A 12,500-nucleotide genomic window follows, 5' to 3' on the forward strand; every position below is an offset into this window, starting at 1 on the left:
AGATCTTGTGCGACCTGTAGGAATATTTGGGGGACAGAGCACGGAGAGAGCTGGGGGAGCAAGGCCGGAGAGGAGTCGGTAGAAGACAGAAAGACCACCTACCTGCCTGCGGTGAGTGAGTGAAAGGCCCTCAGAGATAGCTTCATCGCGGGAGATTCCAATGATTTTGAAAGCTTTGGATTCAACAGCGTGAAGCCGAGCCAGGTGTGAGGCAGGAGCACCAGCCCATAGGGGAGAACAGTATTCCATTGAGCTGCGGATGAAAGCCTTGTATGTGGTGAGGAGCTCAGGTGTGCCGAGGAAGGACTTCGCACGACGGAGGATGCCCAGTCGGCGACTGGCTTTGGAGGCCAGCTTGGAAATGTGGTTTTCCCAAGAAAGATCATGGCAGATAGTGAGACCCAAAAGCTTGAGTGACAGAACTTCTTGTAGAGGATTGTTGAGAAAGTAGATGGGAGGGTTGTCCAGACGATCTTTCCGGAGAGACATAGTAAGAGAGTGAGATTTGGCAGGATTGAAAGACATGTTCCACTTGTTTGACCAGTCTGTGATTTTGTCCAGGTCTTCAGAGAGTGAGGAGGCTGCAGACTGCCTATCTGAGGGAAGAGGAATGGAGCGGCAGAGAGTGGAGTCATCAGCAAAGAGATAGAGAGGATTTTCCAGAGAGTCAGAGAGATCATTGATAAAGACCAGAAAAAGCACAGGGCCCAGCACACTTCCTTGGGGAACTCCAGCCTGAACAGGAAGGGGAGATGAGAGAAATCCATTCAGGGCCACACGTTGACTACGACCAGAGAGGAAGTCCGCAAGCCATGCATGGAGATTTCCATGGATACCATAGGAGGAGAGTTTGGTGAGCAGAGCTGGGTGCCAGACCGTATCAAAGGCCCTTGATATGTCAAGGGAGACAGCTCTGATTTCCTGTTTGGCATTCAGGACCTCCATCCATTGTTGAGACAGCAGAAGCAGCATGTCCAGAGTAGAGTGACCTGGTCTGAAACCAAATTGATGATCAGAGATCAAGCCATTGGAGAAGAGGAAAGATTTCATATCCGAAGCAATGATGGATTCCATGACTTTGCTGATAATTGGGAGCAGGCTGATTGGTCTGTAGTTGCAAGGATCTGTTTTTGCACCTTTTTTGTGTAAAGCGGTAAATGTTAGCTGATTTCCAGGATGCTGGCAGATGACCTTGAGCAAAAGATAGGGTGAAAAGAACAGAGAGAGGGTGAGATAGAGCGGCAGAGCAGGATTTTAGGACCCGTGGGCTGATGCCGTCTGGTCCAGTTGCAGAATCAGAGTCGAGGTTTGACAAAAACTCCTCCACCTTGTCAGGAGAGAAGGACACAGAGTCCAGGAGCATTTGGGTTCGACTGGGAAAGGTGGGAACAGAGAGAGATGGGTTTGGGACTAAGGATTTCGAGGCGAACACAGAGTTGAGGCATTCGGCTTTGTCACGTGCGATGTCAACTGTGTGGCCATTTGAGGTAAGGGAGGGGATGGAGGGGGAACAAACACCAGAAACGGATTTGACCAGACGCCACCAGGATTTGGAGGAAGGAGACAGGTTTGAGAGTTCATTCTTGAGTGAGGAGAGATAGTGCTTCCTGGCACTCCTGAGGGTAGACACACACTTGTTCCGAGCTTGGTGGAAGGAACTGAGATTTCCTTCAGTTGGATTAGCCTTCCAAGAGGCAAAGGCAAGTTGTTTCAGGGCAACAGCCTCACCACAAGATTCAGTGTACCAACCAACAACATATGCAGCAAAGTTATACAAATGCAAGGAATATGGCAGCAAAGTGCCACGCAGTTCAGCTGCACAGGTGTAGCAAAGTGCAGCAGGCGTGCTGCACAGGTGCCGCAAGGTGCAGCTGCACCGTTCCACCTCCAAAATGGTCCTGTGGTGGGGGAGAGACAAAGCACAACCGGCAAAGTGGAAAGGGCACAGAGGTACACAGCCAAACAAGGTAATGCAGCATGAGGGGCGCGGAAGAGCGAGCAGAGCAAGCTCGTCCCTAACCGTCCGTACCCCCCAACGTCAGCTTCCACTACCCTTGCACTTCCTGTATTTACAAATTCGTCACTACGTCCTGTCTCCCATATCCCCCTCTACTCCAAATTCGTCGCCCAATCCCTCCCTGGAAGGAAGGAATGGAACAAACACATCGTATCATCACGTCATGATGCGTCTCACTTACTCAAATCAGTAACTTGGTGCTGGTGCAGAGCTTTGTCATCCTCGGTGAATGCATGTGGATGGTGCGAAGGGAATTTCTCTCATATAACTACTATAATGACATTAACTCATTTAAACTAACCTGGGGTCATACCCTGCCAATTGGCCCCTTTAAACTATGTGGTTCTAAAAACCGAATTCCCCATTGACCACTCTGCGGTGCCCCTGAATTTGGGTCTCACTCCCCAATTTTTCACACTGTGCCTTTGCACAATTTCGGGGCTAGGACGTGTGGCTCCACGTGCAGGTCTACCTACCTGCGCACCTCCGCCACTGAAGTCGCCACCCGAGCTTACCTGCTCCTGCGACTACCTAACTGGGGAAGGCCCTCCCTGGCTCTTACCCCCTGATGCCCTCCCTGGCATTGGGCTACCCGGGTCCTTCTCTTGGATCCTCGGGCCCCATTGAACAACTACTCACAACCCTAACTGGCTCCCAGAGCCTACCTGCAGCCTCACCTGGCCGACAAACTACCATTGGCGGAGTGCTCCAATAACCATACGCACCAACAAAGCCACACGCCCAGCCATTCACTGACTCATGCACCCAACCAAAGCACTACTTGCCAATTCCCGCACCACAGGTGTCAATATCCAAACAATTTACCGAAGCCCTCTACCTGGCTTTACACAACCCACCCCGGGTATTCGTGAATGGGTCCATCTCCCCCCATTCACTCCTTCGCACCATGCATTCCACACCTTTTACTTCACACCAAGCATTCCACACCATTTACTTTCACATACCATTTATGTCGCACACCACTTTTCTCGCACACCAAATTCACACACCTTTTGTGCTCTTACACCTTTTCCCATACACTCCAACACAACTCCATCTGTCTCAATACACAATTCCTGGTTATTCTCAACCAATTCCTCATTTGCTCAATACACAACCCCTGGTTGTTCTCAACCAATTCCTCATTTGCTCAATACACAGATCCTCACACACACAGCATCATCTAGCTGACTACTTCCCCTAAAACTCGTGCTTCCCCGTCTTCCCATTAAACTAAGCACACCCTCGTCATTATCAACCAGCTAATCTCTCTACGTCCCCTCTACCATACAAATGTCATTACATAAATCTTGTCCTCTACTGTCAGCTAAATCCCGAACAATTATCCTAGCCTGCCCTTGGCTAGCTTCGGTGCCCCATGGAGGTAACCATTGCTGGCACCTCCATGTGCATGTCACTGCCATCCCCCTAATCTAATGCTCATGAGCCCCGTGGTGAAGAATGGTAAGCCACCATTCCTCTACGCCGGGTACCATTCCCCACACTATTTATATTCGTCCACTATACTCGAGCCTCGTCGGGTGGGAATACATCGTCATCACAGCTCGGCTTCGAAAAGCCGAGCGATGCATGCGGGTGGTTGGTCGCCTGTAGGTTGGGTCCATCCGGCATTTTCGATTCAGGGGAGGAGGCATGGTTGGGCCGAGGTTCAGAGTGCCATCTCTGCGTGAGGCCTTGTGGTCCCACGCACGATGGCCCAACAGCCCACGGTCGGAGCACCGCAGCCGCCATGGGGCGCTGCTCCGAACTCTCCTACCCCCCCTTGAACCTTGCCGATCGCCTTTCCCGCCAAGGCGCGGCACCGACCATACAGGGCGGGGTCCGGTGCGAACCGAGCACGCCGGTCCTTGTGAGACCGCCGCGGCACTGATCTCCGCCGATCCCCGCCGCACACAAAGCACACAACTCACCGAGGGCTCATGTCGGCTATCCGTCGCGCTAAACGCTACCCCGGTCTGCGTCGATGCTCGAGCCGCGTTCTCACCACACGTGACCCATTCCACACTCGCACAACGCGGCGCTCCAGCCCCTCCCATACACTCCCTGCATTCTGTTACAGCACTCTCCTGTGCATACTCTTCCCTTACACACTCAGGTGCACACCACCCAGGTGCACTCACGCTCCTCACACATTCCGTTACACACTTTTCCTCCACACACTCCTTTACATAATCGGCCATCGCACACCCTCGCGCACACTCTCCCGTTACGTACTCCGTAACGTCCACGGGTGTGCACTCTCCTGGTACACACCCAATCATGTGCTCTGGTGTGCACTCCTGCACACTCTCTACAACATGCTCTGGTGTGCATTCCTGCACACTCTCCTCAGCCATCGCACACTCTGTAACACACTCTTCTTCGACGCACTCTTCCCACACACATTCCGTCATACACTCATGCTCCGGTGCACACTTCTCTCGCACACGCGTGCCCTTCACTCACGTACACCGCACAAAGGACCTTCCACGAGCGCCCGGGTTTCGTCTATACCCCAAGCGCGCCAAAAATCTTTTCCCACCAAACACTTTCGTGCCATACGCACCCCAACTCACCTTGGGGATTCTCTTCTCCGGCAGCACCTGCAAACCTTTATTGGGGTTAGCCAAGCCCGACACCACGGTGCAAATGCAGACTTTGTTCAGGCTCCATTACTACCTCCCGTGATATATTTACTTTCTCTGCCGTCTCTTCGGCCCCAATTTCAACTATTTCTTTTATTTCTTCTATTTCCTCGACGACCGCCGGCGCGCATAAAATTTCTTTTTCCAATTCGACGGCCGTCGGTTTTTCCACACCCCGAGTCGCGATTTCTACACCCTCGGTCCACTTAGCTGCACTCTGCCCAACGTCGCTCTCTACGCGTTCCTCACACCGCGTTACCCCGTTGCTTCCCTTTGCGACCTCCTCGCCCAGCTGGTGCCTTATGCCCTTCCCCGATTTTTCCATATCACACCTGGATTCCTCCCTCATCTTTTTTATGTTTTTTTTCTGACTCTGCTATCCGAGTATCCATTTTTGCATTCATCTTACCCAATTGGCCACCATTTCTGTTATGTCTTCATCAAACTTGACCATAAATGCCATCATTTCAGCCATAAATAGGCCCATATCCATTGGCACCGCGGGCTCCGCTCTCGCCGCCACGTGCGAGGCGCCGCCATTTTCTACCCCTGCTGCCGGCCCCTCATCAATGTCCTCCTCTTCTCCCAATTCTTCCCGTGGGTCCTGGGTCATTAATTCCTCCTCATCTACCTCCTCTGCTACCCCCAACGGCATTCGACCGCTTTGGCTTGCCATGGCACGAATTAAAAATTTTGATTTTAAAAACTATATTTTGGTTGCTCGTAATTTGGAGCCAATTCGTCCAAAAAAATTTAGTTAGGGTTCCAAATCCCACTCCCCGACACCAATTGTTATGGGCAATATGTACAATTGGTGTCCAAAATTTTGTCTAAAATTTTTTGTCCCAGGTTCCAAATCCCCAATCCTGACTACCAATTGTTGCGGTTCTCTACACCGCCCTTCTTCCCCTTATCAAGGGGGGATTAATTCCCTTGTCTTGCTGGGCTTGGCGGAACCGAGACTTGAGATGTCCCTCTCGGACACATGCGAGTAGGGTTTCGGGACCACTTCTCGCTCGTACCTAATTCCCCGCGCTGCCCTGGGAGCGAGGAAACAAGCCTCGCACGAACCACGTCTGGTTTGAGTACGCCGAGCGGATTGTGTACACATGTTCCGCGCAGTTACTTAGATATTGGAACCCGATTTGAGTGGTTCTACCCATACCATGCTTAGCCAATCGAAGAAACCACAGAAACGGTCGAATCAGGAAGAAAGGAATAACAAAGGTTTTAATTATTCCCACGTATTTACAATGTTAAGGGATGCAGAGACACAGAGTAGCCTTAAGCAGTCTTAACTTATCCCTTGGACAACGGGCCCGTCTCACACTCACACATGGAATTGCAGATGGGTAGATGTTCCCCAACGCGTCCAGAGATGGTCCCCGTCCGGCTCTCTACGGCCGCGGCACGTCCCGCAAAGATGGCGGCAGGCGAAGGCAGGGACTCGTAGCGCGTCTCTCGAACAAAGCAGATGTTGGGGCGGAACGGAAAAGGGCGGGACTTTAGCGCGGCTGGTGGTTACTCAGCCGTTCTCACTCGCGCGTCTCAAATGCGCGGTATTCAGTTCAAGTGCGTCTGGCTGCGCCCGCGTATCTGTACCACTCTAGTGCAAGTACGTGAAGTTCATCAAGTTCAGCAACTGCCGCGAATCCTCCTTTGCTCTCAGCTTTCCCGCGCTAGTCCTTCAAGCCCTCCGATGCAAGTCCCGTTAGCCGCAAGTCCTGTTGAGGGCTTTTGCGCAGCGGTTTTTATAGCTACGCCCCCCCCCCCCCGAACCTTCTGGAACTCAATCGAACCTTCTCACCATGCCCTGTGACGCCACGCCGCCGTCAGCACCTCCGAGCTCTGATTGGCGACTCGTGCTTATCGTCAGCGCTTCCGCCGCTCCACCCTCGACTCTGCCCCGGTCCTCCTAGCCTGCCTCGTGTTAACTCGGCCAATGATCAACCAACGTTTAGCAAAATGGATTGAGGCTAGGGTAGCTGGAAAGTCGGTGGCAAGTAGGGCCTATTCTCCTGGCTCTACTCAACGCAGAACTAACAAAGGAAAAGGACTAAGCTTACAAATACTACGACATAACTATACTATCGCGAGGCTACATGTTGCTTGTGTGACTAACTATGGGGGGCAAACTTTAACCTTTATTAGGCTCACTTGCCAACCTCAAAACCGCAACAATATATATATATATGTATATATAATATATATATATATATATATATATATATATATATACATATATGACTAGAGCAATGCGACTGTGTCGCCATTATGCCTCCGCATAGCCCCACAACAGGTGGATGCCCTCGTTCACTGTCCTAAAAATAAACAAGTTTGATTTATATCCCTTCAGCTGTTTTCAAGTATCACATTTTCACCATCCATGACAGGTTTCACATCGATCGGTGAAGCGGTTTCAGAGAAGGTTTTTTTTTAATTATCAGCTTTCAAGCTAATATGGCTGCCACACCACATCACATCTGACCTTAAAAAATGTACACTCTGCAGATGTTTGGGGAGGGGAACATGTTTGTGAAGTTTCGTGTTGATCAGATAAGGTTCCTTTTTCTATCCAAGATGGCTGACAAACCACGTGACTTACGACATCATTTTCAAACTGTATGCAACAATGGTGTTCGATGATATTTGTAAAATTTCGCATCAATGTGGTAAGCGGTTTCAGAGATATAATTATTTAATATTTTCCTTCAATTCAATATGGCTTCCACACCATGTGATTAATGACATTTCCGTGGTCATCTTTTAATTGCCATGCCTAGTCAATGACACACGTAAAGTTTCGAGTCAATCGATTTTGTGGTTTGGGGAGAAGATGTTTTTGAGAGTATTAGGTTAAATCCAATATGGCTGCCAAACGATGTGACCTCTGATGTCATAAATTTAATATTTCCATACAAATGGGTTGTAGATCATGCACATGCAATTTCAGATTTTTAGGATAAGGAATTCGATTGAAACATTTTTGGCTGGTACACCACTTCAGTTATGATATCATCATTATCATGCTTTTGTTTCCAATTGGGAGTACTTGACAATGTGCCAAGTTTCAATTTTTCCCATTAAAGCGGTATCCGAGAAATCATTTTTTAATTATTTGAATTTAATCCAAGATGGCTGCCAACCACGTGACCTATGACATCACAATTATCGTAAAAACATTCTGCATTGGTGCCATTCCTATCCTGAAAGTTTAGTCTAAATCGGACATGTGGTTGCTGAGAAAAACGAGGTTTAGCCCGTATGGGCGGATGGACATACGGACAACCCGAAAACATGATGCCTCCGGCCACCTTCGGGGGCAGGGCGGAAGCACAAAAAAATTATAATAATAATATATATATATATATATATATATATATGTATATATATATATATATATATATACATACAGTCACGTGAAAAAGTAAGTACACCCCATGTAAAGTTTTGACTTTTTCAACATATTTCAACATACAGCTATTTGATCTTCATTCCAACAATATTGATAGATAAAGGTGATATAATATAACAAACATCATGAAACATTTACATTTTGTAGTCCATTGTATAATTTAAATAAACATAAATGCAAATTTTGCATGTGGAAAAAGTAAGTGCACCCCGACATTTATCACTACTTCAAAGGTGCACCAGCTCAGGTGCAAATGATTAGAACATCGTTAGAGAGGATCTTGGAGGAACCTGTCTTATTTAAACCTCAGACATTTCGTTTGGTTTGCTCTTTGTTGTTGAAGTGTGCGGCGTCACATGCCTAGATCAAAAGAGCTCTCTGAGGCCTTCAGAAAGAAGGTTATAGATGCCTACGAGTCTGGAAAGGGATTTAAAAAGATCTCCAAACAATTTGAAATCAATCATTCGACTGTCCGGAGATCATCTTCAAGTGGAGAAGATTCCAAAAAACAGCCAACTTGTTCAGGCCAGGCCACCACAGCAAGTTCAGCCCGAGAGGAGACCGCAAGATGCTGAAAGAAGTCTCTAAGAACCTCAGAATGTCATCAAGGGACCTACAGGTAGCTCTTGCCACTGTTGATGTCAAAGTGCACGAGTCTACCATGAGGAAGAGGCTGCACTAATTTTATCTTCATGGGAGGTGTGCCAGGAGGAAACCTTTGCTGTCCAGAAAGAACATCAGGGCAAGACTAAAGTTTGCCAATGAACACCTAGGCAAAGACCAGCACTTCTGGAACAATGTGCTCTGGACAGATGAGTCAAAGGTAGAGCTATTTGGCCACAGTACATGTTTGGCGAAACATGTTTGGCGAAAACCAAAGACAGCATTTGACCACAAGAACCTGATACCAACTGTAAAGCATGGTGGTGGAAATATTATGGTTTGGGGCAGCTTTGCTGCATCAGGGCCTGGGCAGCTCACCATCATAGAATCCACTATGAATTCTTCATTGTACCAGAGGGTGCTTGAGGATAATGTGAGGCCATCTGTCGGAAAGTTGAAGCTCAACCGAAGGTGAACCTTGCAACAATGCAACATGACAATGACCCTAAACATACCAGTAAATCCACCAAGGAATGGCTGAAAAGAAAGAAATGGAGGGTTCTGGAATGGCCAAGTCAAAGCCCGGATCTAAATCCCATCGATATGTTGTGGGGGGATATGAAACGAGCTGTGCATGCAAGAAACCCCTCAAAGATCACACAGCTGAAATAATTCTGCATGGAGGAGTGGGCAAAAATTTCTCCCACTCGATGTCAGAGACTGGTAGACAGTTATAAGAAACGCCTACTTGAGGTTGTTTCTGCCAAAGGGAACAATACCACCTATTAGAGCCAAGGGTGTACTTACTTTTTCCACATGCGAAATTTGCATTTATGTTTATTTAAATTATACAATGGACTACAAAATGTAAATGTTTCATGATATTTGTTATATTATATCACCTTTATCTATCAATATTGTTGAAATGAAGATCAAATTGCTGTATGTTGAAATATGTTGAAAAAGTCAAAACTTTACATGGGGTGTATTTACTTTTTCCACATGTGAAATTTGCATTTATGTTTATTTAAATTATACAATGGACTACAAAATGTAAATGTTTCATGATATTTGTTATATTATATCACCTTTATCTATCAATATTGTTGAAATGAAGATCAAATTGCTGTATGTTGAAATATGTTGAAAAAGTCAAAACTTTACATGGGGTGTATTTACTTTTTCACGTGACTGTATATGTCCTCTGACCTCCCCCCCCCCCCCCCCCCCCCCCCCATCTAACCCCCACCTTGTCCCCTCTCTGCCACTACATACTTGCACACAAGGGTTCTAAGGGTTCTAAAAGGTTCTAAGGTAAGGTAAGGTTCTAAAACACAAAAGGAAACATGACATTCTGGATCCCACAGGAGTGAAATGGGGATGTATCTAAATATCTATAAAGGTCAGTTGACTTTTGCTCTAGCAAATACCAGCGAAACGGAGGTGAATAAATGGGTGAAAATTCTACAGATGCTGTGATAAATAACTACCTCTCTCGGTTTGAATGTTTGAAAGAGAATAGACGTCTGGATCATTTTTTAAATTAAATTTAAATCCCGATTTATATATTATATATAAAAGCGAGTTGTCTGTGTGTGTGTCCACGTTTTATTCAGAGATGGCTGAACGGATCTTCGTCAAACTTTCAGAGGTTCATCAGTGAGTGCCAGTGGGTTTTAGGGGAAAAAAAATTGAAAAAAAAAAAGTTCGTTTTTTTGGAGTTAAAAAAAAAAAATCGCTCGATAGTGCCGAAGCCTTTTAAAATGAATGACAGTTATATACAAGTACACATTCGCATTAAAAAAAAAAAAAAAAAACACCTTTAGAGGCCATTTTTCCCCACAAAGCGGGGGTTGGCCTTTTTCGGGAACCGTGGTTGTTGTTGTTTTTCGGTCCCCTATTTGAAGCAATGTTTTACGGCCGGATGCCCTTCCTGACGCCAACCCTTTTTGCTGCCTTTAACGACAAACAGGGAATTACCAGTGAACTGGTACTCAACCATGTGAAGTGAACGCATAAATAAATACAAAACAATTCCCAGACATTTGAATACAAATAAATCAAAAACAATTCCGGAAGTGTACGAATTTGGTAGTATGGCTTCTTCTTCTTCCTGATCTGCATCACACTTAACTCAGAAACGTGAGCCACATTCACTCAGAAACGTGAGCCACTCCCGTTCCTCTCCTGCCTCCCCCCTCCCCACCCCTTCCCAACTCCCCTCCTCCCCCCTCTCCCCACCCTCTTCCCCCCCTCCCCCCCCTTCCCCCCTTCCTCCCCTCCCCCCTCCCCATCCCTTCCCCCCCCTCCCCTTCCCCTCCCCTTCCCCCCTCCCTTCCCCCTCCCCTTTAAGATATAAATTCTCTGTAAAAGAGCTTCCACTTCTGACTGCTCCCCCCTTCCCCCTCTCACCACCCTTCCCCCCTCCCCTCCCCTCACCCCTCCCTCCCCAACCCCTCCCCTTCCCCCTCCCCCCTCCCCTCCCCTTTAAGATATAAATTCTCCATAAAAGAGCCTCCACTTCTGACTGCTCCTCTTCCCCCCCCCCCCTCCCCTTCCCCCCCTCCCCACACCTCCCCTCGCCTCCCCCTCCCCCTCCTCCTCCCCCTCCCCTCCTCCCCGTTCCCCTCCTCCCATCCCAACCCCCCCTCTCCCTCCTCCTCCCCGTTCCCCTCCCCTCCCCTGCCCGGCAACGCCGGGTACTTCTGCTAGTCGTGATATACAGGAGAGTCGTCTTGGTCGTATCTTCAAACATTTGATGGTGTCCACTGTGGTGCTGATTATGTGGTGCTGATTATGTGGTGCTGATCATGACTCGAAATGCACTCGTATCCATGTGCCATGGTTTCAACACAAACTGCGATTCACAAAGAATTGCATTAAAATTTATACTTTAAGGAAAACAAATACGTTTTTCATACCAACAAGCTCTCATAATACCTGTGGAGGGAGTTTTGTTGCTCTTACAAGGAAATAATCACTCAACCTTGATCATGGTCAAATTCAAAAAACACTCATGTTTCTCTCTTATTTGCATAAATCATGTGTGGTGTTCAATCTTCATACCATTTTGTGAATCACATTATTCATTTCGGAAAACTACACATTTCATCATTACTATTCTGTGCACCACTCCGTGCTGCACAAATTAGGATTCGTTTTAATATCAAAGTTCAAGGTCATATAGAAATGTGATGCAGTCCACTGTGGAAGATTTTTAGCCCAAATATTTCATTAACATTCGAGCAATGCTGAAAGGAAATTTGGCTAGGATGCTGGCGATAACTCACCTACAAAATCCACCAACTGATACTAGCAGAAGGGATAGCTGGCTTAATGTACATGTGAGGTATGATGAACGTTGTTGCAAAGGTAATTGTGCTACTAAGCAACCCCAAAATATCACTGAACCTCCTCCATGTTTGACTGTAGGGAAGGTGTTCTTATCTTTGAAGGCTTCGTTTTGTTTTATGTAAACATAGAGATGATGTGCTTTACGAAAAAGCTATAATTTGGTCTCATCTGTCCACAGGACATTCTCCCAGAAGGATTTTGGCTTGTTCAGGTGTGATTTTGCAAACTCCAGTTGGGCTTTCTTATGTCTCTCTCTCAGCAGTGGGGTCCTCCTGGGTCTCCTACCATAGAACCCGATCTCATTGAGTTGGCAACGGATGGTTTGAGTTGAAACTGTTGCACATTGTGTCTGAAGGTCAGCTTGAATCTATTTGGCAGTTGATCGAGGTGCTTTCTCCACCATTCGAACAATCCTTCCCTGCAATCTTCGATCAAGTTTTCTCTTGCGGCCACGTCCAGGGAGGTT

This window comes from Myxine glutinosa, chromosome 6, assembly GCF_964187855.1.
Source record: "Myxine glutinosa chromosome 6, kmMyxGlut1.1, whole genome shotgun sequence".
Lineage (NCBI taxonomy): Eukaryota > Metazoa > Chordata > Myxini > Myxiniformes > Myxinidae > Myxine > Myxine glutinosa.